General features: G+C 46.7%; 1 non-coding gene across 1 annotated transcript; it reads left to right on the top strand.

The window, feature by feature from the left end:
* The first annotated feature begins 24,197 nt into the window (after window positions 1–24,197).
* On the top strand, window positions 24,198–24,331 carry LOC116476016 (U8 small nucleolar RNA). The gene has a single exon (XR_004250092.1). It is a non-coding gene; the product is annotated as a U8 small nucleolar RNA (small nucleolar RNA).
* Window positions 24,332–25,196: the final 865 nt, after the last annotated feature.

Here is a 25,196-nt window from a genome sequence, read left to right on the forward strand (position 1 = left end):
GCTACTTGGGAGGCTGAGGCAGGAGAATCATTTGAACCTGGGAGGTGGAGGTTGCAGTGAGCCAAGATGGCGCTATTGCACTCCAGCCTGGGCAACAGGGCTAGACTCTGTCTTAAAAAAAAAAAACAAAACTGGGTCATACGGTAACTCTATAGTTAACTTTTTGGGGATCTGCCAAACTGTTTTCTAAACTGGCTACACTATTTTACATTTTCACCAGCAATGTATAAGAGTTTCACTTTTTCTGTGTCCTCACCAACACTTGTTATAGTCTTTCGGGTTATAACCATCCTAGTGGGTGTGAAGTAATATATCATTGTGGTTTTGATTTGCATTTTTTTCTTTTTTTTTTTTTTTTTGAGACAAGGTCTTGCTCTGTCACTCAGGCTGGAGTGTAGTGGCACAATCATGGCTCACTGCAGCCTCAAACACCTGGGCTCCAGCAATCCTCCTGCCTTAGCCTCCCAAGTAACTGGGACTATAGGTGTGTGCCACCATGCCTGGCTAATTAAAAAAACTTTTTTTGTAAAGACTGGGTTTCGCTATGCTGCCCAGGCTGGTCTCGAACTCCTGAGCTCAAGAGATCCTCCTGCCTTGGCCTCCCAAAGTGCTGGGATTACAGACGTGAGCCACTGTATCCAGCCTGCAGTTTTCTAATGACTAATAACATTGAGTAATTTTTTATGTGCTTATTGGCAATTTATATATCTTCTCTGGAGAAATGTCCATTTCTTCACATCCTTTGTCCACTTTGTAACTGGGGTATTTGTTTTTATTGTTTAGTTTTTAAAGCTTCTTAAATATTATGAACCACTGTAGACCTGATTTGCAAAACATTTTTTTTCCCATTTCATGGCTTTTTAACTTTCTTGATAGTGTCCTTTGAAGCACAAACATTTTTAAGTTTGCTGAAGTCTAGTTTGTCTGTTTCTCTTTCCAGGGTGTGTTTCCTGATATGTCCTCACAGGATTGATTTTTCTTTCTTTTTTTTTCTTTTTTTTTTTTTTTTCTTTCCTAGATGGAGTCTTGCTCTGTAGCCCAGGCTGGAGTGCAGTGGTGTGATCTTGGCTCACTGCAACCTTCACCTCCTGAGTTCAAGCAATTCTCGTGCCTCAGCCTCCCAAGTAGCTCCCATTAGGTGTGCGTGGCTAATTTTTGTATTTTCAGTAGAGATGAGGTTCACCATGTTGGCCAGGCTGATCTTGAACTCCTGACCTCAAGTGATCCACCCGCCTTGGCCTCCCAGAGTGCTGAGATTACAGGTGTGAGCCACTGCATCTGGCTGGAATTGGTTGTTTTAACCTTGCCCCAACCAGACTGTCTTCTGCACTCTAACTGTCCCTTCTAAGTCTTCCAGGCAGCCTGGGCACCTGAAACACTGGGATTCCTCGTTACCCAAAGTTCTTCTGTGTTCATGGTGATCACTACATCTTCACCACATAAGACACTTTGGATTGACTTCAAGACTCACCCTGACATTGGCTTGAACACTTTCTCCAACTTCGACTCCTGTAACAAAGACTCTATTGATTCTCCCTCCACCTCTGTCTGCCCCTCTCTGACTCCACACTGGACTCTTCATCTTGCTCAGGGTTTGCCATACTCTCACTTTTCTCTCTCTCCTCTCTACTTTCCAGTGTTCACCTGGTTTGACTTCTTCAATGACCTCCTCTCTTTGGCTCCTTAGTGATGGAAGGGAAAACAGTGAGGCAGACCTGGGTTTGCAGCCAAGCTTGGAAATTTACAAGCTGGGAACCTTGGACAAATTTATTTATAGCTCTGTTCCTTTGTTTCCTTATCTATCCAATAAGGATAAGAATAGTGTCTCTCAAAGGAGCTCTTGTGAGGCTAAAGGAGATATCATAAATACCCTGTGCCCATGATACATGATAAAGTGTTCAAAAACATTCACCATTGGTGCCCCACTATCACTTCAAACTCAACCTGTCCAAGCCATCTCATAATTTCACTCTAGGCTAGATCCTTCTGTCTTTTGCCCCCTTCATCCTGCTAGTGCCCTCACTTTGGGGTCACCTCCAACCAGGCCTTGTTCACTAATGACAATATCATCCCATGTGTGTCCCACATCACCAGAGCTTGTCCATGCCCAGACTCTTGCTTTCTTTCACCCTGGAGCACCAGTCACCTGATCCTGCTAACTTTTGTTTCAAAATACCCCCTTCTCTCTCTTTTCTTTCCACTCTCAGGGTCCCTGTCCTAGCTGTGTGCTCACTGGACTCTGAGTGGCGGAACAGCACCAATGGTGAATGTTTTGAACACTTTATCATGTATCATGGGCACAGGGTATTTATGATATTTCCTTTAGCCTCACTGTTTTCCCTTCCATCACTAAGGAGCTAAAGAGAGGAGGTCACTGAAGAAGTCAAACCAGGTGAACCACCATAGCCCACCTACCTCTGATCCCTGGCCTTTAGATTTGGCTCTCACAGGAGCTAGGAGTCCAGGCACCTTCTTATGGTTCCTACAGCTCTGGTTCTTTCTCCTGGCAAGTTGGGGCCACACACTAACCTGGCAAAATGTGGGAGAGGGAGCAAACTGTAGAACTTGGAGGTGGTAGCTCTTGATTATAGACTAGGCTTGCCATGGGCTTGCCAGGGGATCCAGCAAGTCCTTTATGGTTTTTGGACCTTGATTTCCCCATCCACGCAGTGGAGATGAAGAATTTCTCAGTCTTGAAGGCCCCTGCCACCTCTGCTGTGTGGTGATTTATCACTTGTGGCCTCTTCCAATTACAAGGCTCATTCATGTGGCTTCTGAGATGTCCCTTTTTCTCTCTCTTCCTACCTTGACAGATTTGTCTTCTAAGGTAAGTTTCTCCTTTGCCAAGTCCTTCTCAGACCTAATTTTTTATCTCTGACTCACTCTGCTTGGCTTCTTCCCCTACCGTATAGCCCAGGGTGTGTGCGTTGATGTACAAATGTATTCTGATAGTTGGCATAGCTTCTGCCTCTGTGTTCTCTTGGTCTTGCAGAGAGTCTCTGCCTCCTGTCTCTCCTATTCCATCTCAGCCCCACACTGACAACCCATGGGATCTTTCTAAAGCTTAAATCTGAGCTTGTCACTCCCCTGCTGAAAAATCTTCAGTGGCTCTCTAAAGCCCCAGGATCAAGGTTATCTCCTTCCCCTCCTTTTCAAGCATCCCACACCCCTCTACAGTCTGGTCTCAACCTAACTGCTCTACTCATCTGCTCCTGAAGAGATGGGCCCCCGATTCCTTTGCTGATTCTGTCCCTGTGCGTGGAGTGTGCCCTCCCCTCACTTCTGTGTCCAGTGACATTTTATGGTGTCACCCACTGGGCCTCAGATCAACTGTTACTTTCTTGGGAAGTTTTCCTTGATCTCTTCATTCAAATAAAAATGCTGTTACTTGTGCATTCCTGCAGAATGTTGTTCGCTCTGCAGAGAAGTATCGTTTTCTTTCTTCTTCATCTCATGACTAAGGCAGGGGCAGTGTCTGATGCAGCCAGATGGTCAGCACATCGGTGCTGCTCAGTATACATTTGGTGACTAAGGGAATGGCTTCTTTATGGACTTCTGGCTTTTGTCTCCCTCCCCAGCTGGGCCACTTGAGAGGCCTCCTTTAATCTACGCACCATAGATAGATCCTCTTGAAGGGCAGCTGGGTTCATCTGCTGCCAATCTCGACGTATGTTCCACATTTAAACAAAGGAGCAGGAAGAAGCAAGGATTAGTGCAAGATGCTAGTCATTGAGCACACAGACACCTGCTGGCACAGGGAGCTTTGGCGAAATTCCCAGCAAGTGCCCGCAAAAGCCAGTGGTCAATGGTGCCCGCAGATAGGATTCCCACTGGCTGAGCTGCAGAGCCTGAGCATCTGGATACTTCCAGTTCTAGAGAGCTGGAGCTGGTGCTTGAGATCAATATGTTCCAGCCCACTCATTTTATAGATGCAGAAGCTGAAGCCCCAAGAAGCCTTCCCAAGACCACCCAGCAAATCAGGGCAGGGCTGGGAAAGAAGCTCAGGGCTCTCATTCCCTGGGCTCGTCCATCTTCACCAGGCTATGGGGTTTTATGAGTACTGTTGTAATTCCTGGATGTTTTCTTTCATGAATAGGGATTTCCCTAGAGCTGGATTAATATGACCTTGAAATTGGCACTTATCTTTGAAATTCCGAGAGCAAGATCACTGATGGAGGGAGTGAAGGAGGGGAGAGAGGGGGAGGGGAGAAAGAAAAAAGGAGAGAAGGAGGAGAGAAACAGAATGAGATAGGGACAAAGAGACACAGGGCCAGAAAGAGATAGAGATGAAAAATGATCAAAGCCCAACAAAGAGATCAAAAGAGAGTCAGAAAGAGACCACCAGACAGTGTGTGAGAGAGATGGGAGGCAGAGATGAGGGAGGCTACAATAACAGAGCCCTCTCTACAACTGCCTGCCTCCTTCCTCCACAGGGCCCCTGGGAAATCCTTCAAAGGCAAGTGCAGCTGTTGCCGGCTCTGGGTTTTGTGGGGCCCTTAGGATGACGTGGCCCGAGGCTTCATCACTGGAGCCCGGGTCACTTCAGCTTTCTAGGTAGTGCATGGGTTGCAGCAGCTATGGGAGTATGAGGTGGGACTCTGAGAACAGTGCTGAGGGTCAGGAATATCTGGCCCTGGTCTGGGGTCTAGTTCTGCCTGGCTGGGGGTCTTGAGGAGGTTTTTACTCCAGAGCTTGGGTCAGCTGGTCCCTAAAGTTCTCCTAGCTTTAAAATTCCTGACCGACTGAGCCCATGGGACCTAAAGATAAAGGATTCCATCACTTCTTGGATGCTCATCCCTAACCATTACTTTGGGATCATGTCAGCCATCAAGGATGTGGTCAGAGAGGAATTGTCCATCCAAGGAGACTAACTTCACCTATTGATTTCTCCAGCTAAGAAATCTTGTTGGTAGAAATGTGAAATTACAGACCATCAGAGCTGGAGGGTACCAGGCACATCTTTCCTGAGTTCCTCATTGCTCAGATAGGGAGACAGACTCAGAGAGCCGTCATCAGGGCAGGAGCTAGAAGGTAGAACTTGGATCTACTGGCCTGGTCATGGACCCCAGAGCACCAGGCTGCATGCTGAGTGGCAGGGAGGGAAGTGGACAGGTTTCTTAGGCAGTGAGAACAGCCCAGTCCCCAGAAACATCCCCATAGTTTGGGGAGGGATGGTACAGCTTCTCCCTTCTCTTTCCCTGTTTAGGCTGTTTCAGAGCCACTTGGACTGTCCCATTTCATTGCCCAGGAGCTAGCTCAGTGGCAGCTGGCTGCTCACTACCCCTTCAGTCACCAGGAACCCAGACTTTCAGCTCCTCTCAAAGGCTGGCCAGTCCTCTGGGCATGGTCTTAGAGGAGGCTGCTCCATGACTATGTTTTGGGGGTACTGGGCAGTGGCTGCAGAAGGCAGCAGGTGGGGTATGTCGAAAAGAAGGAAAGGGTGTTCAAAAGATGTTCAGACATACAAATCTGTCTATATTACTCACCACAAGTCACCAAATGGTGGAATGGACTTTCTTTCGTAGACATTCTGAGGCTTTTTCTTTGTTTCTTTACTTATTCATTCAGACACATATTCATTTACTCATGTAACCAACCAACCAGTCATTCATGGCGTGCATGTTCAGTCGTGGTGATGGTGGAGGTGGAGGGGGTGCATTGGTGGTGGTGATGGTTGTGGTAGATAGGTTGTGTTGGTGCTGCTGGTAGGGGGTGCTTTTGTTGGTGGTGGGTGGTACTGATGGGTGTTGGTGATATTGTGTGTAGTGGTGGTAGTGGGTGGTGGTATTGATGGTGGGCGGTGGTGGTGGTAGGTGAGTGTTTTTGTTGTTGGATGGTATTGATGGGCAGTGGTGATTGTGGTGGTGGTGTTGATGGGTGTATCAGTGGCCGAGCTGATGATGTAGATACTGGTGGTGGTGAGTGTTATCTGTGGTGATGGTGATTGGAATAAGAATAGTGCTGATGGGTGTTTTGGGAGTAAACGTGTTGCTGTTGATTGGGGTATGGTGACAGTGATCGTGGTATCATTGCTTGTGATGATAGTAGGTTTTGCTGGTAGTGGTGATGGATGTAGTGGTGGTGTCGATGGGTAGTTGTGGTTGTGGTGGTATTGATGAGGGTATTGTTGATGGAAGTTGTATTAACTTTCTATTGCTGCTGTAACAAGTTATCACAAATTTAGTGCCTTAAAACAACACATTTATTATCTTATAGTTTTGTAGAGCAGAAATCCAACATAGGTTCACTAGGCTAAAATCAAGGTGTCAGCAGGCTTAGTTCCTCTCTGGGGGCTCTCAGGGAGAGTCGACTTCCTTTCGTCTTCCAGCTTGTAGAGGCCACACCCATTATTTGGCCCATGGCCTTCTTCCAGTGATGTTGCAAAGCCAGTGATGTCGTCTCTGTCTGACCCTTCCCCCACTGTCCATCTCTGTCTTTGACCACAGAAAGGGAAGGTTTTCTGCCTTCATAGACTTGTGGTTAAATTGTACCCACTCAGGAAACCCAGGATAATCCCCCCATCTCAAGGTCTGTACCCTTAATCACATCTATAAAGTCCCTTTTGCCATGTAAGGTAGAAAATGTACCAATTCTGGGGATTAGAGTGTGGATATCTTTAAGGGAGTAATTTTTGGGCCCATCATAGGGGGAATGACAGTAGTGACGATAGTGGTGACCATGGTGATTGTGGCGTTGATGATGATGAGTCTAGTGATGGTGGAGGGTGGTAATGGTTGTGGTAATGGGGCCGAGCGGGTGGTAATGATATTGGTGGGTGGTTATAGTTGTAGTATTTTTGAAAGGGTTATGGGATTGTGGTTATATGGGAGTGTGGGCAATGGAGACAAATCCACCACTTTGGTTCTCTGCACATTCTCTGGTCAGGAAGGAGCTATGACCTGGACAGAGCACCTATATCTGCAGATGGATGGTGCTCAGGGACATGAGAGAGGGAAAATGAGAAGCTTTGAGGGCTTGGAAGAGGTGGATGTCCTTGTTGGCAGGGGCTTAGGAAGATTTCTGGACTCTGAAGTATGGCTAGCCGTTAAAAAAACTCCATAACATTAATAGCCTTGGCTGGGCGCGGTGGCTCACGCCTGTAATCCCAGCATGTTGGGAGGCCAAGACGGGTGGATCACCTGAGGTCAGGAGTTTGAGACCACCCTGGCCAACATGGCGAAACCCCGTCTATACTGAAAATACAAAAATTAGCTGGGCATGGTGGTGGGCACCTGTAATCCCAGCTACTCAGGAGGCCGAGGCAGGAGAAATGCTTGAACTCAGGAGGCGGAGGTTGCCGTGAGCTGAGATCATGCCACTGCACTCCAGCCTGGGTGATAGAGCACGACTCTGTCTCAAAAAAAAAATATATTAATAGCTTTATTGCTTTATATTTGTAATACCTGCCAATTAAACACAGTCAAGCAACATAGAAAAGTGCAAAAAAGAAACATTTTAAAGTAACCAAAATCTTACTTCCCATACTCGGAGGTGGAGGTTGGGAGGTTCCTGACTCAGAAGAACATTCCCTTCCTGAGGGAGGAAGCAGAGTGAGCAGTGGAATGAAGGTGTCCCGGGGTAGGGATGGCTCCATGTCCTGGGAGAAAGGGGCGGGCACGTGTTCAGTGCAAGTGGGCACACAGCTTTCAGAGCCGGGCAGGGGTGAGGTGGGGTGGAGCAGAACAGGCTCTCCCCTGCCTGCCCTTTGTCATGTGATCTGCCTGGGTGAGCAGATAAGCTTCAAGGATCATTGCATTCTGTGCATCACTCTGGGGGTGGGGGGTACACTGAAATGTGTCATGCAGGCCACTGCAGAATTGCAATGAACAAGAAGATTCTAGAAAGGGACAATATCATGTCCTTTTCTCTTTTCTCTCTAGCACCATCCCTCCCTTCCTCTGCCCTTGAGCAGAGCCTCCCCAGAAACCCGTGCATTTCTGCCTATTTGTGGATCTGTGAGAGGCTAAAGGAGCATCCCTGACAATGACCTTGGGGGAAAAGACCTTTTGGGTCCTACTGATGCTAAGGGGATACCTGGAAGGTATCCATGCAAAGGGGCCAAGAAAGGTCAGAGTTTTAAGGGTCCCTTAAGATGATCAAGCCTAGGCCTTTTCCATCTTTCCCTCGTTGTTTATTCTTTTAAGTTGTGACATCCTTTTGTCAAGCAACGTTTTCAGTGAAAGTCCAATATGGACACCAACAAATAGGAAACTGCTTTGAGTGAAGCCAAGGAAGAAGTCTCTGCCTAGCTGAGCACCTAACACCTGGCTGGTCAACTCACTCTAGGCCTTGGATCGGGGTAGGAAATGGGGGAAGCATGCTTGACTTTCAGGGCTGTTAGGGATGATATATATGTAAAGCTCGGGACTCTGTAATGTGGAGAGACATTGAGGGCTTCCTAGCGGCTTAGCCTCACTCTAGGCTCTGTTTGGGAGGAGGGGACAGGGGCTAGGAGCCTGGAACATGGCCCTGGAGGGTTCCCATACAGGCAGATTATATCATTCCAACAGTTGGCCCCCAGGCACCTCCTGCCCCAGCTCAACACACACTTCCTCTCTACCTACATCCTGCTGCCAACCTAGGTGGCCTCAGTGTCCCCTGGACTTAACACTTCACTTCAGCCTTACAGTCCAGGATCACCTTTGATAACAATCGCAGCAGCTAATGTTAATGGAGCACTTGTCTCGCCCCAGGCCCTGTTCTTAGTTCTCCATACACGTCATCTTGTTTGATGCTCCCAATAGCTCTTCAGAGGGAGCCTCACTCTGTCACCCAGGCTGGAGTGAAGTGGTGCAATCTCGGCTCATTGCAACCTCCGCCTCCCAGGTTCAAGCGATTCTCATGCCTCAGCCTCCCCTGCAGCTAGGGTTATAGGTGTGCGCCACCATGGCTAGCTAATTTTTTGTATTTTAGTAGAGATGGGGTTTCACCATGTTGCCGAGGTTGGTCTTGAGCTCCTGAGCTTAGGTGACCTGCCCTCCTCAGCCTCCCAAAGTGCTAGGATTACAGATGTGAGCCACTGCACCCAGCCAGAGCACCATTCTTCTACTCATCTTACGCATGAGTGAGGACTCACGATTTGCCCAAACTCATGCAGGTAAGGAGAGCTGGAATTTGGCGCAAGTACCATAGTGCCTGAACCAACACCACCTGAGGCCTCCCCACCTCTGAAACCTCAGCTGCCACAGCCCACTCCTTGGTCACAGGGTCCCTCTGCACCTCACGGAGATCTTTAAGTCTTTTTTGTAGCTTCCCCCCATTTCACTCGGTCTCTTAGCCCCTCCTCCCTTCACTTTACCTGCCTAAATCCTTAGACCCATACTAGCAACCTCACCAGTGCTCTGAAGCCCCAGAGCTATTACCAGATCTAGTGAAAACCCTGTTTCCCTACCTGGAAGGAGAAGCAAAACTGCTCATTTGAAAGCTGGCTGCTTTGGAATCTTCTGAAAGGTCTGCAAAAGTCATCTTCTGTATAGAAAAAGTTTTCTTTGTTTAGAGAACTCCTTTGAGAGCCTTTAGGTGAGGCACAGGGCATGGGCAGGGGCCTTGGCAGCTCTGGATAGAGGATGGGAGAGCAGAGAGGATCAGGGGAGGTGACTCCCAGGTCTACCGCCTCACACACCTCTGGGGGCCCATCCACATGGCCTTGTCAGTGTAGCCTCTGGGACTTAGCATGTTTTACCCCTCTGGGAAAGGGGGTAAAAGGGAGCTTTACCCCACCACGAGTGAGAACCTCAGCAGGACTGATCACAAAGCCTGTTCCTCAACTCTCCCATGGAGTATGAGAGGGAGTAGTTATACTCCACCTTATGCACCTCCAAAATGCAATCCAGAGTCCTTCCTTTGGACCCCAAGGCCCTGTGAAATCTGTCTCATACCTCATCATCCACCAGGACCACACCACTTCCTGCTTGTCTCAAACACCAAGTGCAGTCCAGCTTCCACACTGCCTTCGCACCTAGGCACCTGCTCCTCTCTCTGCCAGAACTTGCACCCCTGGGTATCTAAAGGGCTGCTTCTTTGTTTCATTCTGTCTTTGCTCAAAGGTCACCTCCCCCAAAGGGCCTTCCCTGACCTGACTAGCTAAAATCACACACGGTCACTGTCTCTTCACTCAGCTTAAATTGTCTTCATAGCACTGATCATTACCTGATGTCAAAGTATAATTTCCAAAGAGTCAAAAACATGACTTTTCATAGAAGTCATGACTTTCTAGCGGGATCTGTCAGTGATTTATTTAACTCATTAGTGAGGAATCAGCAAGATGACAGAGCTGGTTCAAGAGAGGATATGAGAACCTGCTATATGTAATCAATGGAAAGAGAGTGCTGGAATAAGATGGCAAAGTTAGATACTAAATTGGCTAATATCCTATAGGACGATAAAACTGCCACCTTTGGGGTTATCTTTTCTTCCAGGTAGAAACCATTTGCATCTCTGCTGGACAAAAATCATTTGTAGCTTATTAATCTTCTTGAAGTTAACATTTAAATTCCTAGAGTCTGGGCCCTAATCAATAGTAAATAGTAAGTCAAGCCAAAGTGACTCTCCTAGAGCAACCCTGTCTAAAAGGACTTTCTCTAATGAAGAAAATCTGCACCAACCAGTAGGATAGTCCCTAGCTCCCAAGTGGCTGTTCAGCTCTTGACATGTGGTTGGTGTGATTGAGAAACAATTTTAGTTGTTTGAATTAAATTTTAAGAAATGTAATCAATATAAGTAAATATCTATTATATATTGCTATATGTATTTTACTATAATATTAAGATAACATAACATGAATAATTTAATATTTATAGATTAATTATATGTAAATATATAATTTATGAGCCGGGGATAGTGGCCCATGCCTGTAATCTCAGAACTTTGGGAGGCAGAGGCAGGCAGATTGCCTCAGCTCAGGCGTTCAAGACCAACCTGGGCAATATGGCAAAATCTCAACTCTACCAAAAATACAAAAAATAAGCTGGGCATGGTGGCGAGCACCTGTGGTCCCAGCTATTCAGGAGGCTGAAGTGGGAGGATCACCTGAGCCTGAGAGGTGGAGGTTGCAGTGAGCTGAGATCATACCACTGCACTCCAACCTGGGTGACAGAGTGAGACCCCATCTAAAAAATATATATATTTATTATATTAAATATATTTAATTCGTGTAATTAATATAAAGTTAATAAATGTAAATGGCCAATTTACAATTAATATAAAGTTAATAAATTAAACTTAAATGGCCAATGTGGCGAATGGCTACCGTATTGGACAGCCCAGCCCTAGAAAGTCATAAGACAATTAGGCAGCTTGTTAGACAATGTTTTGAATCATTTTCATGTTTTGAATAATTTTTTCTTAACTCTGACAGTATATTATGTATTTATTTGCTTGTTTATTGTCTTTTGTTCCTAATAGAAAGTAAGTTTTGCGATCGAAGGGACGGCTTTGTTTTCTGCATGTCCTAGCACTTAGGAGGGGTGTCTGGAGCACAGCAGGTGCACAATCAATAATTGTTGAATGAATAAATAAACACAAAGTGGCTGGAATCTTATCAGAAGCCAAAGCAATAAGAGACTCCCCATGGTAAGTTTGGCAGATGAGCTTTAAGCGAGAGTGATGCCTGATGTTTAATTTTAAATGGTTTTCTTATTCTGTAAAGTAATCCCCTGCTGTTAACCTCAGACCTTCAGTGATATATGTGGCGGCGGCTAATGGTTCTTGGGGAAATGAAGGTCTATGAAAGAGGGTGAGGTGCGGAGTTGGGGGGAGGACATGATGACATGCAGGGGGTTAGAAGGATGGAGTTGGGTGCAGACATGCAGAGCCAGGTTAGACAGGAGGGGCTCCCCAGAGGGATGGGAGTGCTTCCTGGGGATCCTCAAACTACCGGGGAGAACCTCAGGCACCCACCCGCAGTTAAGAAGAAACAGACTCGTCATTCACTTGGGATTGTGTATTAGTCAGGGTGGACTAACTACAGTAACAGTCTTGAAATCTCAGTGGTTTGACATGGTGAGTTTCCAGGAGAGGGCCCTGGCCAACATGGTCTAGTTGGGGCAGAAACAACTCTTCATCTATCTCTGCAGGGTGAAGGTACCTAATCCACAAATCATTTCTCTCTGCCCTTGGGCTGCACTGGAGCCTACATTTATATGTGGGAGTGTTTACCCAGGAAACTTACAGGGGATCCACCAGGAGGCTCACTGGGTGCAGCGAAGCCAGGAGAAGCCCCTTCCTCCTGCCTCCCCTTCCTGACTCCTCCCATTCTCCTTTCCCTGGGGCCTGAGGCAGCACAGCTGACTCTTAGATCTCAGCCTCTTCCCACAGCACAGGTGTGACTTGGCTGGGCCATGCCTTCCTTGGGGCAGAGAAAGGATTATTTCTATTCAAACCCCCCTCACCCTGCTTTTCCAGGACACATAAAAGATGCAGGCTGTACACTGGGGATGGTGGGAATGGTGGCAGGGTTGGCACTGGGAGGTGGCCTATGTCTTGTCCTTGGCTCCTTGGCTGCCTGTGATGACTGAGGATTATAATTTGCATGGATGGGACTGTTTCTCTCTCTCCTTCTCAGGCTAACCATCAAATGCCCCAGGTAAATGAGACGAGATTATTGAGCTGCACCATCCCTGGGAGACTGAGGACCTAGAATCATTCCCAGGGTAAAGGCTCCAGAAGGCAGGGTTCTTAGCAGCCTAGTGGCCCCGCCCCTCATTGTGCAAAGGACAGACCTGGGCCTGGAGAGGGGAAGGGACTAACCGGGGGGCACATGGTGGGCCAGGGTCTCCTGACTCCCAGCCGTGGCTTCCCTGTCACCCTCTTCTCCTGAAACCTCCCTCAAAGTGTCTGTTCTTTGGGCTTGTCCCCTGGGTCTCTTTTCCCTGCCATCAAAGGGGGCCAAGATGAAGTGGGAGGAGGAGAGGTGGTGAGATGGATGAAAAGAGAGAGGCGTTTTTAGGCTGCAGGAACCTCCACAGGACACTGGAGTCAGAGACCTTGTCCATGAGGTTCTTATCTCTGGCGGGGGGACCCCCAAATCGCCCTGTCGTCTGAAGGGAGGGGCCGTGGGCAGGATGGCAAGCATCAGTTTCCGGCTGTGCCTAGGACTGGAATGGGGTCCCAGGCTGCCACATGGCTGCACTTCTTTGATGTGTGTGCTGCCCTCTCTCCCTCTGCCCCTGGGAATTCCCTGTTCCCTTTCCCTTCCCATCTAACAGAGGAGTCCTCTTCCATCAGAGTTGAAAGCGCCCTTAGAAGCCATCCAACCCCCTCAATTTACAGCTGGAGAAAGAGAGGTTCAGAGAGAGGAAGGGGCTTTCATGTGTTTGTACCGCCAGTCAGGGCAGAGCTGAGACTGGAGCCTGAGGCTTCTGCACCAGCTAGGGGTTTTCCAGTGCGCTCCGGACTGACTCTTGCCCATTCTCTTATCTTGTCTCATCTTGTCTCATCTCATTAAGGATGAGGAGCTAGAGAGATAGCACTGAGATGGGATCTTGAAATCGACTTCCGAACAGCTCTTGGCTTGTACAGTGAGAGAAACACTTCCCCACCCCCCCACCCCCTCACCCAAGCCCAGAAGTGAAAACCACCCCTGGCCTCCATTCCAGTCACCCCTCCTTGCTGGCCAGCCTGTCTGTGTGGGGTCCCAGGAAAAAGTCATGGGCAGGGACAAGTGAGGAATAGGACTGGGCCACTCCTTTGGGGAGGAAACTCCACTGGGCTTGAGCTTCTGGAACCAAGAAGGACAGACTGGCAGCTGCCTGTTGGGATAGGTTCTTTGGAATTTCATGGAGTTCTCTAGAACGGAAGGCAGAGGGAGGAAAGCATCTGAGATTGGGTCCAGGGAAGAAGGAGCAGGGGCAATGGCAAAGGCCTCTTGTTGCACCAGGTGGATGAGAAGGTATATTTGGGGCGTCTTCCTACAGGGAGTCTTCCAAGCTTGACTTTAGGGTTCCTTGCAGCAAAGACCAAAGTCAGAATAAAAAGTCAGAATACACTTGGTTCATTCTGTCATTTATGGTCAGGATGGTTTTGGCTGTCACAGAAACCCCACTCAAATAAGCTTAGACCGAGGCCAAAGGGAATTATTGAAAAAACACTGGGCTTTTCCATGTCACGAAATCATGGAAAGGCCTTGCTCATGTCAACAAATCATATCCCTGTAGCTGAATGCAGCCAGGACCGTCTTTCATCTCTGCTTATCTTCGTGTCAGCTTTGCCTCTGATGGCTTCTTCCATACTAGAGGACACAGTGCTGACCACTGTCCAGTGTCCCACAGCTCAGAGCTTTACACCAAGAGACAGACGGTTCCTCTTTCCCCAGGTCCTGTTGGGGAAATCCCTAGAAGGACTCAAACTGGCCTGGGCTGGGTCAGGCACCCACACGTGGCCTGAACCATGAGGTGCTGGGAACTGTCTGCAGAGGACAGAAAATCACAGCGAGTCTGGGAACCTCTTTCGAGGGAACCCTCTCTAGTTAATTTCTTTAGAATGTTTGTTAATATCTCCTACATGCCACACCCGGCCAGAGCTGAACTGTGAGCAGCCTCAGACTTAGGGTGACCACAGTTTAACAGAGGAGCAAAGCACAAGATAGTAAGTTCTTCGGGACTGAAAGAGAGCAGATATGGTGCTCTGGGATGACAGTGATTTTAGAATCAGGTGGAGAGAGCAGAATGTCCAAAAGCTTGGGGGAAACTGAGTTTCTAGCTCACTGGGAAGGCAGCAGGCGATGAGGCTTGGTAACAAGGCTCTGGAGCTTCAGATTTGACCTAGAGACAGGGGGAGCCATAGGAGGCAGGGAGGGGATGGGGTCAGACTTGTCCAATTAGATCCTATAGAGCCTAGTGCTATGTTGGACATCAAGTTGCTAAGTGGCCCTGTTTTAGGAATTCCCTTTCAATGATGTGTGGAGAGGAGAGCCTGAGATTGCAGACAGGGGAGTGGATGGGTAGGAAGCCACAGGCGTATCCTAGGGTAGCCTCAGCACTCCAATGCACAATTATGGAAACACGATTATTAGCAGAATTGAGCTCCTTTGTTTTGTGCAGTTGTGGGAGCCAGGAGACAGCCACTACTCTAAGAAAGGGAAAAAAGATTGCTCTGTGAAACTGAATTCCTCAGCTGAAGAAGCTGCATTTGGTCTAATTCTAACACTTCGCTCAGCTTTCCTTCTCTGGCCCCACTCTTCAAAACCTTCCAGTCCTCCAGAGTAGGCCGTTCCCACCATCAGCAGCATAGAAGAATGCAGAACAAAGTTCTGCCTCCCTAAAGCAAGGAGGAAACTCTTGTCAGGCAGGACAGCACTTGAGGACCTGGGGGAGGAGGGCAGAAGAAGGGCGGACACAGGGATTCTGGCTTCCCTCCCCGGGGACAGGAAAAACACAGGGCATCTTCCTGGAACATCAATTGTTATCAAAGATTTTGAGAGAAAAAAATTCATAAATCATTTTAATACTAAGATCAGATGGATGTATTACGGAGTAGAATGCAAGTTTTGCATGCTTTTAAAAAAATTATGGTAAAATACATGACAAAAATTTTACCACCTTAACCATTTTAAAGTGTTCAGTGGTGTTAAATATATTTCCATTGTTGTGCAACTATCACGACCATCCAGTTTCATAACTCTCCTATCTCACAAAACTCAAACTCTACCCACGAAACAATAACTCCCCGTTCCCCTTCCCCTCACCCTTTGGCAAACACCATTCCACTTTCCTTCTCTATGAATTTGACTACTCTAGGTGTCTCATAGAGGTGGAATCATACAATACTTGTCTTTTTGTGGCTGGCCTCTTTTGTTTAGCATAATGTCCCCAAGATTCATCCGTGTTGAAGCAGGTGTCAGGATTTCCTTCCTTTTAAGTTGGAATAATACTCCGCTGTGTGTACGTATGCCGCGTTCTGCCTATCCATCCAGCCACAGGTGGACATTTGGGTGGTTTTCCCTTTTGGCTGTTGTGAATAATGCTGCTATGAACACGAGTGCATAAATATCTGTTGAAGACCCTGCTTTCAACTCTTTTGGGTATATACCAAGAAGCGGAATTGCAGGATCATGTGGTGTTATAATTCTTTTTTTTTTTTTTTTTTTTTTTGAGACAGAGCTTTGCTCTTGTTGCCCAGGCTGGAGTGCAATGGTGTGATCTCGGCTCACTGCAACCTCAGCCTCCCGGGTTAAAGTGATTCTCCTGCCTCAGCTTCCTGAGTAGCTGGGATTACAAGTGTGTGCCATCGTGACCAGCTAATTTTTTGTGGGTTTTTTTGTGGGTTTTTTTTTGTTTTTGTTTTTGTATTTTTAGTAGAGACGGGGTTTCACCACATTGGCCAGGCTGGTCTCAAACTCCTGACCTCAGGTGATCTGCCCACCTCGGCCTCGCAAAGTGCTGGGATTACAGCGTGAGCCACCGCACCCAGCTGGTATTATAATTCTATGTTTAATGTTTTTTAGGAACCACTGCACTGTTTTCCATAGTGACTGTGCCATTCATTCCCCTCAACGTGCATATATCCTCCATACTCTCACTAACGCTGGCCATTTTCTGTTTTTCGATACTAGCCATCTTAATGGGTGTGAGGTTTTATGCATACATTGTTAAAAGGAAAAGACGTATCTCACCTCTGATGGCTGCTTTGAGTCTCTTTCTCAGAGCCTCAGGGCTTTCAGAGCAGAAGGAGAAAGCATCCCAAGTCTGGGTGCAGCACTTAGTGGGTCTGCAGGAGTCGCTTACCCTTCTCCTTCTGTTCTTTGCAGCTTGCTTTCACAGCCTTAAGGGCAGGATAGGCCACACATAAGTGTGACATGCAGCAGAATGAAATGCCTTTTATCATCAAGAGTCAGAGCCTTAAGCTCAGAGGACTGGGAATCTCTCCCACAATCCGGAAGGCAGGACATCCAGAAGGCAGCTTCATGGAGGAGTGAGATCAAGCTGGGCAGTGAAGGCAGAGAGGACTTTTCAGGTAGGAAATGGTCTTAGAGGAGAAGAAGGCTGCACCTGAGCAAAGGCCTGGAGGTGGAGAGAAAGAAAAGGGTTTTTCCTTCTTAGTTGCACAAGCAGGTTTGAAGGATTCCAGCGGGCTCTATCCTCCCTACCCCACCAGCCTAGTTGAGCCTTCCTCTCGGTCAGGGAAGCCAGCATCTTCTGGCTCCTCCAGCCCTCCAGATCACCCCCTCTTTCTCGAAATGCTTTCCTTGTCTTCTTGACACATGGCTCTTTCTATTTTTCTCCTCTCCTTAGGCTGTTTCTCCTTGTCTCCGCCGATTCTTCTTTCAGCCCCTGAAGAGTTTCCAAGGGAGAGGACTTGGCAGCTTTCTGCATGTGACGTCCTTGTGCAAACCTGCGATTGAGATCCCAGGGAAGGGGCTGTCAGCAGTTGAAGGGGTGACCAGCCCTGTGAATGTACGCTTAATTTTTGGTGCCTTCTGGATGTCCCCAGGCAGGAATCTCTGCCTTCTCACCTCCTTTGCCCCAGATGAGGCAGCCTTTCAGCTGAGCTGAATTGATTCAAGCTCTCAAAGGCATCTGATTAAGGGGACAGCACCTGATGGCATCAAGCAAAGGTGTCAAGGGTCTTGTGATGGAGACAGACACGAGTTCACCCGGCACCCACACAAAAAGAGGAGAGCCAGATTTGGGAAGAGGCAGTTATAGTCACTGTGAAAGGCAGTGTGGGAGATGCACCTCATTGCTACGGGAACTCAGAGGAGGAAGACATCGATCCAGCTTTGAGGCGAGGCTTCAAGTAGGCTTGACAACCTAGCTGGGGAGATGAGCTGTGTGAACCCACACATGGAAACCAACCAAAGGCAATATGTTCTCAGAGGCATCAGAGTTACAAATAAGTTCTTTGAGTATCGGAAGAAGAAGGCATTTTTATCCTACTTGGGAATGAAGGTGGCACCACAATTTCCTGGATGGAGCAAATTTGATCCATGCGTTGGCAGGATGGAAGCAGAGACGAGGTGGAAATAGAATGACTAGGGAAGACAGTGAGTGGAATCCCAGGGCAGAAATGCATGCAGTATGTCCAGAGAGCAGTAGATGATCCAGGGTGGTTGGAGCCCTTTGGTGATGGGGAGCCATAGAAAGTTCTTGAGGAGTGGAGTGATGGGCTCAGAGGTGTGCAGTGATTGGCGAGTTGCTTCTCATGTCAGTGTTGAGACTGCCATTAGCTGAAAGTATTAGGTTTGGGAAAGGTGAAATCCAATCTGCATGGACTCATCAGCAATGATTTCTGGGCTAGAGAAGGGGGAGGAAGTCTAACCCTTTGGAAAGCACTTGCTTGAGGCACTGATGCACAGCTCCTGCATAGCCGATCCTCAATCTTTCTAAAGATGCCATTTTAACCTAGTTTCCTGGAACTCGTACAACTGAATACAGTATTTGATGTTTATAAAATTGAATTGGAAAATCTCAAACAAGGCAGAAAAAGCTATTATTTCAAGCTTTCTGTTGGCTCTGTTTTAGCTTGTGCGTCTAGTGGCTGGAGAGGCTGGGAAAAGACCGCGGTGGAGGAGCTGGGTGGTTGGGGGCAGGGAAGACAAAGGATTCAATTCTGGACGTGTTGAGGCTGAGTTCAGGGTGGCTTGCAAGTGGAGATATCCAGCAGACTGTCGTGCTTATAAATTTGAAGCTTCAGATAGTGATTTAGGAGTATATTAGCCAGCATTCTTCTAGTTATGAGTCATAATCCTAACTTTAACTGTCTCAGGTCAGAAAGGCAATTTATCGGCTCATATAAGTGGAAAGTCCAGGGGTTGGTTGGTTCTGACATTAGGCACGGCTGGACCTAGGGTTCAGTGATGTTCAATGATGTCAGTTATAGCCTGTCTGTCCATCTGTCTGTCTCTCCGCATCTCAGTTCTGCTGGGCTGTATTTGGCTTCATTCTGCATGTAGGTTCTCTCCACCAGATAGGCTTAGTGTCTCCAGGGGAAAGAGGCTAATTTCTGCCAGCAGCAAAGTTCTGGGAGAACTCTGATTGGCCTGGATCAAGAATGAATAAGAGTGCCCCAGTCCTGAAGTTAGAGGATGGGGCCATTGTGATTGGCAGTTCCCCTGTGGCGGTGTGGAATGGAGAATGAGCAATTCCCCAAAGCAGAAGTGAGGTGTCATTCCTAGGAATGTATGCTGGCTCAAGAAACAGTACAGCATCCATAGGCTGTGTCAGTGTGTCTTCACTACACAAGTGAGGATTCTGCAGCACAAATAGATGAGATCATCTAGGGGGACTGTATATAGACATGAGAGAGGAGGGCTAGAGCTTAATCTGCCAGAGTTCGGGGAGGAGACTGGCCAGGAAGAGGCTTCCAAGAGCTGGGAGAGTCTGGAAGGGTCCAGGGCGACCCAAGCCTCAGGAGGAGATAATGAGGAAGTAATCCTCTGCAGAGAGCTCCAGTGATATGGTAATGGAAAAGAAATTTTACAATCGAGTGACTGGAGAGCCTGGAAAAAGCTGGGGACAAGGGGGTGATGGGATGGAAGCCAGCTTGGAGGGGCTATGAAAGGAACAGGGAGTGCTGGAGCCAGAGAGGTTGCTGAGTTTTTGTTTTTGATTTAATGAGGAGACACCTGATGTGTTAATGCTCAAGGGAGAGGATAAAGTTTGGGGAGAGGGAGGGGATTCTGGAGTAGATGGCAGGGCCGGAGTTAAGGACAGAGGCAGCAGGATTATCTTTGTCTCTACAAGACCCTGCTGTATACAGCTGCATGACATGCAGAGCAGAGTCCATCTTGTTCACTTAATATCATATGCATTTCCCATTTGCAATGTAGTATCCATACTTATCTTTTAAAGTTAGTTTTTAAATCACAAAAGCAACACATGCATATGGTAAAACAAAATGCAAACAGTGCAGAAGGAATAAAAGATGAAAATGAAAGTCTTCTCCATCCTTCCTCAGCCTGCCTTCCTGTAGGGAAACTGCTTTTCATCAGTTTCTTGGGAATTCTTCCCAAAATTTTTAATGCATATACAAGTATATATGTGCATATATTTAAAAATAGACAAGTGGGATCCTAGTGTGCATACTGTTCTGCACCTTGCTTTTTCACTCAATGCTGTATCTTGGAGATGCTTCCTTATTAGCATATAGTGAGAGCTCACTCCCTTTCAAGAGCGAGATGCTGTTCTGTTGTGGGGATGGAGCAGGGCTTGTTTGACAGTTCTCTACTCTGTGGACTTTCTATTGTTTCTAATCTATTGCCATTAAAAAGAATACTGCAACATACCTTTTAACATACTTATTTTTGTGCACAGGTGGAACTGTTTTTGTACATAAAATTCTTAGGAATGGAATTATTGGAGTTAAAGAATATATACATTTAGAAGTGTGATAGGCAATGCAAAATTGCTCTTCAAAGAAGTCACATACATGTGAATATTTTGGAGCTTAAGTAGGAGATACACAGGTGTTCATTATATTATTGCCCATATTTTTTGTATGCTTGGATAGTTTACCCACATATGCACAAGAAGTCACAATATTTACACTCCCACGAACAGTAGATAAACATGCCCTCATTTTCCCAACAGGACGTTAACGAGATTTTAAATCTTTGTCCATCTGAAGGGTGGAAAATGGTATATCCCTATCACTTTAATTGCATTTATTTAATCATGAGGGTGGCTGATCATTTTTTCAGTAAATTGCTTTTGCATTTCTATTAAGTCATACTTTAATGCTTACAGACGGTTTCATTTTATACATGTGCCTTAATTTACTTAACTCTTTTCTTGTGGGTTATTTATATGGTTTCTGAACAACTGTGAATATCTTTGTACGTGAAGTTTTTTCTCTTCTCTTTTTAGACTTTTTTCTTCAGTGTACCATTCCAGAAGATGAATTGCTGGGCCAACAGTGTGAACATTTTTATGACTCAATACATATTGTCAAACTGCTTTCTCAAAGGGCAGTACAATACACAGTACCCCCAATTTTATTATTCTCTTCTCAGGATTAGGTATTGTAAATACAAATTAATTTTTTCCTAATTTTATAGGTAAAAATGAGGCCTTAATTTCGTTTGTATTTTTCTTATTCCCAGTGAGGTTGAATATTTTAATGTTTATTAATTACATTTCACCTCTCTGAACTGTCTTCTTTTCTGCTCATTTACTGATAGCACATTCTTATACAAAGGAGATAAGATGATATCTTTATCAGGGAAACCTCTTTCCTCAGGCCCTGTGACCTTCTGGGAAATTATTGACTGATATCAGATTATCAAAGTCAATCTTTTGCATGAGAAAACTGGGGAGGGAGTGATTGAAAAGACTTAGGCGATACAGAGTGAAGACAGATGGGGGAACTGAATGAGTTAGACTCTAGGTAATGATGTGGGTTGCAGATATGAGGGAGGTGGGAAAGAATTTATGAGTCAGGATGGAAATTCATTGGCAGCATAGAGAACGTGGAGGGCTCAGGGTTCTCCACCTCTCAGCTTCCAAATGGAGTTCTCTGGGTGACCCGGACAGCAATGGCTGGGTTTCAGAATGCCGACCTGGATGTTGTCATTTCTGCCATGTGCTGCAGACTTGAAAACAGATTGGACCAAGGAAGGATTTTGCTTAAGCCTTGGGTGAGCAATTACTGAGCACTGTCCCCTTCTTTATCCAGATAGCCATTTAGTTTCACTATTGTTAAACAATCTCTGTTAATTAATTTGATATCTAGATTTATTGGTATTATACTTTCTATTTTATTACTATTTTCATAGACAGATTTCTTTGATCACTTTTCATATATATATGTATACACATATGTGCTATGTTCATACACATATATACATGTGTAGTATCTATTCCTACTATTTTATTACTATTCATACCTTCGTGTCTGTGTGTGTGTCTGTGTGTGTGTGTGTGTGTGTGTGTGTGTATTCACCTCTTTTGGGGGGAATTAACTGTTCACATTCATTTTTCGTTCCTTTGGATGTTAATTATTTTATTCACTTTCAAGTAATCTTTATATAGTAAAGTTATAAGACTGTCATATTTTTCACAAACACTATTTTAAATTTATTTGCGTTTAATTTTGTTTGTTTCTTTCACTTTTTTTTTCTTTTGAGGTGGAGTCTCACTCTGTTACCCAGGCTGGAGTGCAGTGGTGCAATCTCGGCTCACTGTAACCTCTGCCTCCAGGGTTCAAGTGATTCTCCTGCCTCAGCCCCACCACGCCCCATCATGTCTGGCTAATTTTTGTATTTTTAGTAGAGACGGAGTTTCACCACGTTGGCCAGGCTGGTCTCAAACTCCTGATCTCAAGTGATCTGCCCGCCTTGGCCTCCCAAAGTGCTGGGATTATAGGCTTGAGCCAGTGCACCTGGCGTCACTTTTTGTTACTGAAATGCACAATCGAGCTTGTCTAATCTGTGGCCCATGGGCCTCATGCAGCTCAGGACAGCTTTGAATGTGGCCCAACATAAATTCGTAAACATTCTTAAAATATTATGAGATTTTTGTTTGTTTGTTTTTAGTTCATCAGCTATTGTTAGTGTTAGTGATGGCAGTGGTGGCCTGGCTGCTGCCATGATGCTGGCTGCAGTGGGGGAGGCGTAGCCAGGGCTACCCACTCCACAGAGCCAGGGAGAGCTGGGAACAGGCGGAAGCCCTGCCCACTTCCAAATTGGAGGGATGGGAGCCCCACCCTACTGGGGCAACTGCAGCTGCCCAGCCACGGCTGTGGAACCAGGCCTCTCTGCACTCTAGGGGCCCAGGAAGCCCCCTGTCCCTGAAGGCTCTGAAGTCACTGGTTCTGCTGCCTGGCCTCTCCCCACTCCCAGAACCCACTCCAATTTTGGAGCAAAGTTGTGGCTAAGCCTGGGTGCTGTCATGACCCAGCTAGGTGTGTGCACACTTAGGGCAGTGCTAACACACCAGCTCCCTGCTGCTTCAGCTCCCTCCAGACTTTGAATGCAGATGAGCAGGGGAGAGAGGCCAAGGCAGGGATAAGGGCGGCTAGGGCGCATCTGCAGGCACCCCTCAGCATGAACAGCCTGGGCACTGTGGGCACCATGAATGGCAGGTTAATGGCGTCAGGAGACAGACAGGCTCCTGGGCAGAAAGGGGCGGGTCCCTGATGAAACCCCACCTTCAGGCCAGGGACAGCCTGAGGCATGGGGGCCAAGCTGCCAGTTCTGCCGACTAGAGTGAGAACTTATGGTACTTTTTCTGGGTCTGCCCATGGACCAATCAGCACACACTTCCTCCCCTCTGAGGCATATAAAAACCCCAGACTCAGCCAGACTTGCACAGATGACCTGTCTGCAGAGAGGAGCTACCCACCGTGGGTCTCCTCTCTGCTGAGAGCTGGACATTTGGTTGGATGACCTGCCTGCGGACAAGAGCTACCCACTGTGGGTCTCCCCTGAGCTGTTCTATCACTCAATAAAGTACTTCTTCACCTTGCTACCCTCGACTTGTCTGCACACCTCATTCTTTCTGGATGTGGGACAAGAACTTGGGACCTGCTGAATGGCAGGGCTGAAAGAACTGTAACACAAACAGGACTGAAACATGTCCCTTGCTTGCCACATTGTGGAAGATGAGAGGGAGAGAAGAGAGAAGGAGAGAAGAGCTTCAGCCCTTTGGGAATCCCAGACCTAGGAGCTCCCTGACCCAGGGCTGTGACACCCTTTTTGGGGCTCTGCAGTTCTTGGAGTCTCCAAGCTTCCAGGCACCGCCATGTTCCCTAGTGCCAGCCACGGAAACTGCTTGCAGTACACCTGGTGCAGCTGCAGCCTCACAGGGAACTGGCACCCATGCCAGTGCCTGGAGGTGCCTGCCCTGCCGCAGCTGGTGTGCCTGGCTGTGTGCAGCAGCCAGACCTCACACTCACTCACTCACATACCCCTTGTCACTCTGCACCTGACTCGCCCTTGGCAGGCATGGAATCCAGGCTGGTAGTGCAAGGTGAGCAAAGCCTGCCAGGCCAAGTGGGCAGAGCAAGCCCAGTGGGCCCAAGCAAAACTCAGGTAAAGGGGCCAGCAGCCACAGAGGTTTCCAGCCAGAAAAGTGACACCCCAAGGATCCTGTGACAATAGTGTATTTTATGTGTGGCCCCAGACGATGATTCTTCTTCCAATGTAACCCAGGGAGACCAAAAGGTTGGTCACCCTGACATAGAGCTTAAGTGTAAGTTTCATGAATTCTGACAAATGCATATACGTATGTAACCCACATTTCTATCAAAATATATAATACTTATCGATGGGTGGGATAATCCTTACCTGTTCCTCCTTTTGGAGGGCAGATATAACATGATGATTGGAGATGCATGAAATGTGATTAATGCCTCTGCCTAATCAGGACTTGCAACACCCTGAGTACTCCTCTCTGATTCTTCAGGACAATCACTACTTTGAAAGAAAAAAATGAACATATATATAAATATTTCTATTACCCTAGAAAGTTTCTCTGTGCTCTCTTCCAGTCAATCCTCACCCTCCCACTGCTCTGCCAGAGGCAACCACTGCTCTGATTCCTGTCACCATAGATCAGTCTTGCTTGTTCTAGAATTTCATGCAAGTGGAATTGTAAAGCATGGCCTTTTCCATGCCTGGCTTCTTCCACTCAGCATGATGTGTTTGAGATTTACCCATGTTGTCATGGTCGATATGCTCTTCCTTTTTATTGCTTAGTGATATTCCATTGTAGGAACATAGCACAGTTTGTTTATTTGTTTTCTGGTGGGCCGACGTTTGAGTTGTCTCTAGCATTTAGCTATTATAAATAATGCTCCAATGAACGCTTTTGTACAAGTCTTTTTGTGGACATATTTTTTTGGCTAAATATCTAAGAATGGTTTGCTGGATTATATGGCAAGTGTACGTTTAACTTTTTTTAGAAACTGCCATACTGTTTCCTAAAGTAATTGTACCATTTAACACTCCCCCCAGCAGTGTATGAGGTTCTAGTTTCTCCATATCTTGCCAACATATGGTGTTATAAGTTTTTAAAATCTTAGTCATTCTAGTGGACTGTAGTGGCATCTCATTGCAATAATGATTTTCATTTTCTTGATGACTTAGGATATCAAACTCTTTTTTCATGTGGTACATAGAGACTTTAAGTTTTATGTAGTTGAATTCATTAACCTTTTCTATTATGAATTTTGTTGACTTTATACTCAGAAATCCTTCTTTTTTTGGTAGAGATGGGGTCTTTCTATGTTGCCCAGGTTGGTCTCTAGAGATCCTTCCACCT

The sequence above is a fragment of the Hylobates moloch genome, unplaced genomic scaffold (assembly GCF_009828535.3).
Source record: "Hylobates moloch isolate HMO894 unplaced genomic scaffold, HMol_V3 SCAFFOLD_10, whole genome shotgun sequence".
In the NCBI taxonomy this organism is placed as follows: Eukaryota; Metazoa; Chordata; class Mammalia; order Primates; family Hylobatidae; genus Hylobates; species Hylobates moloch.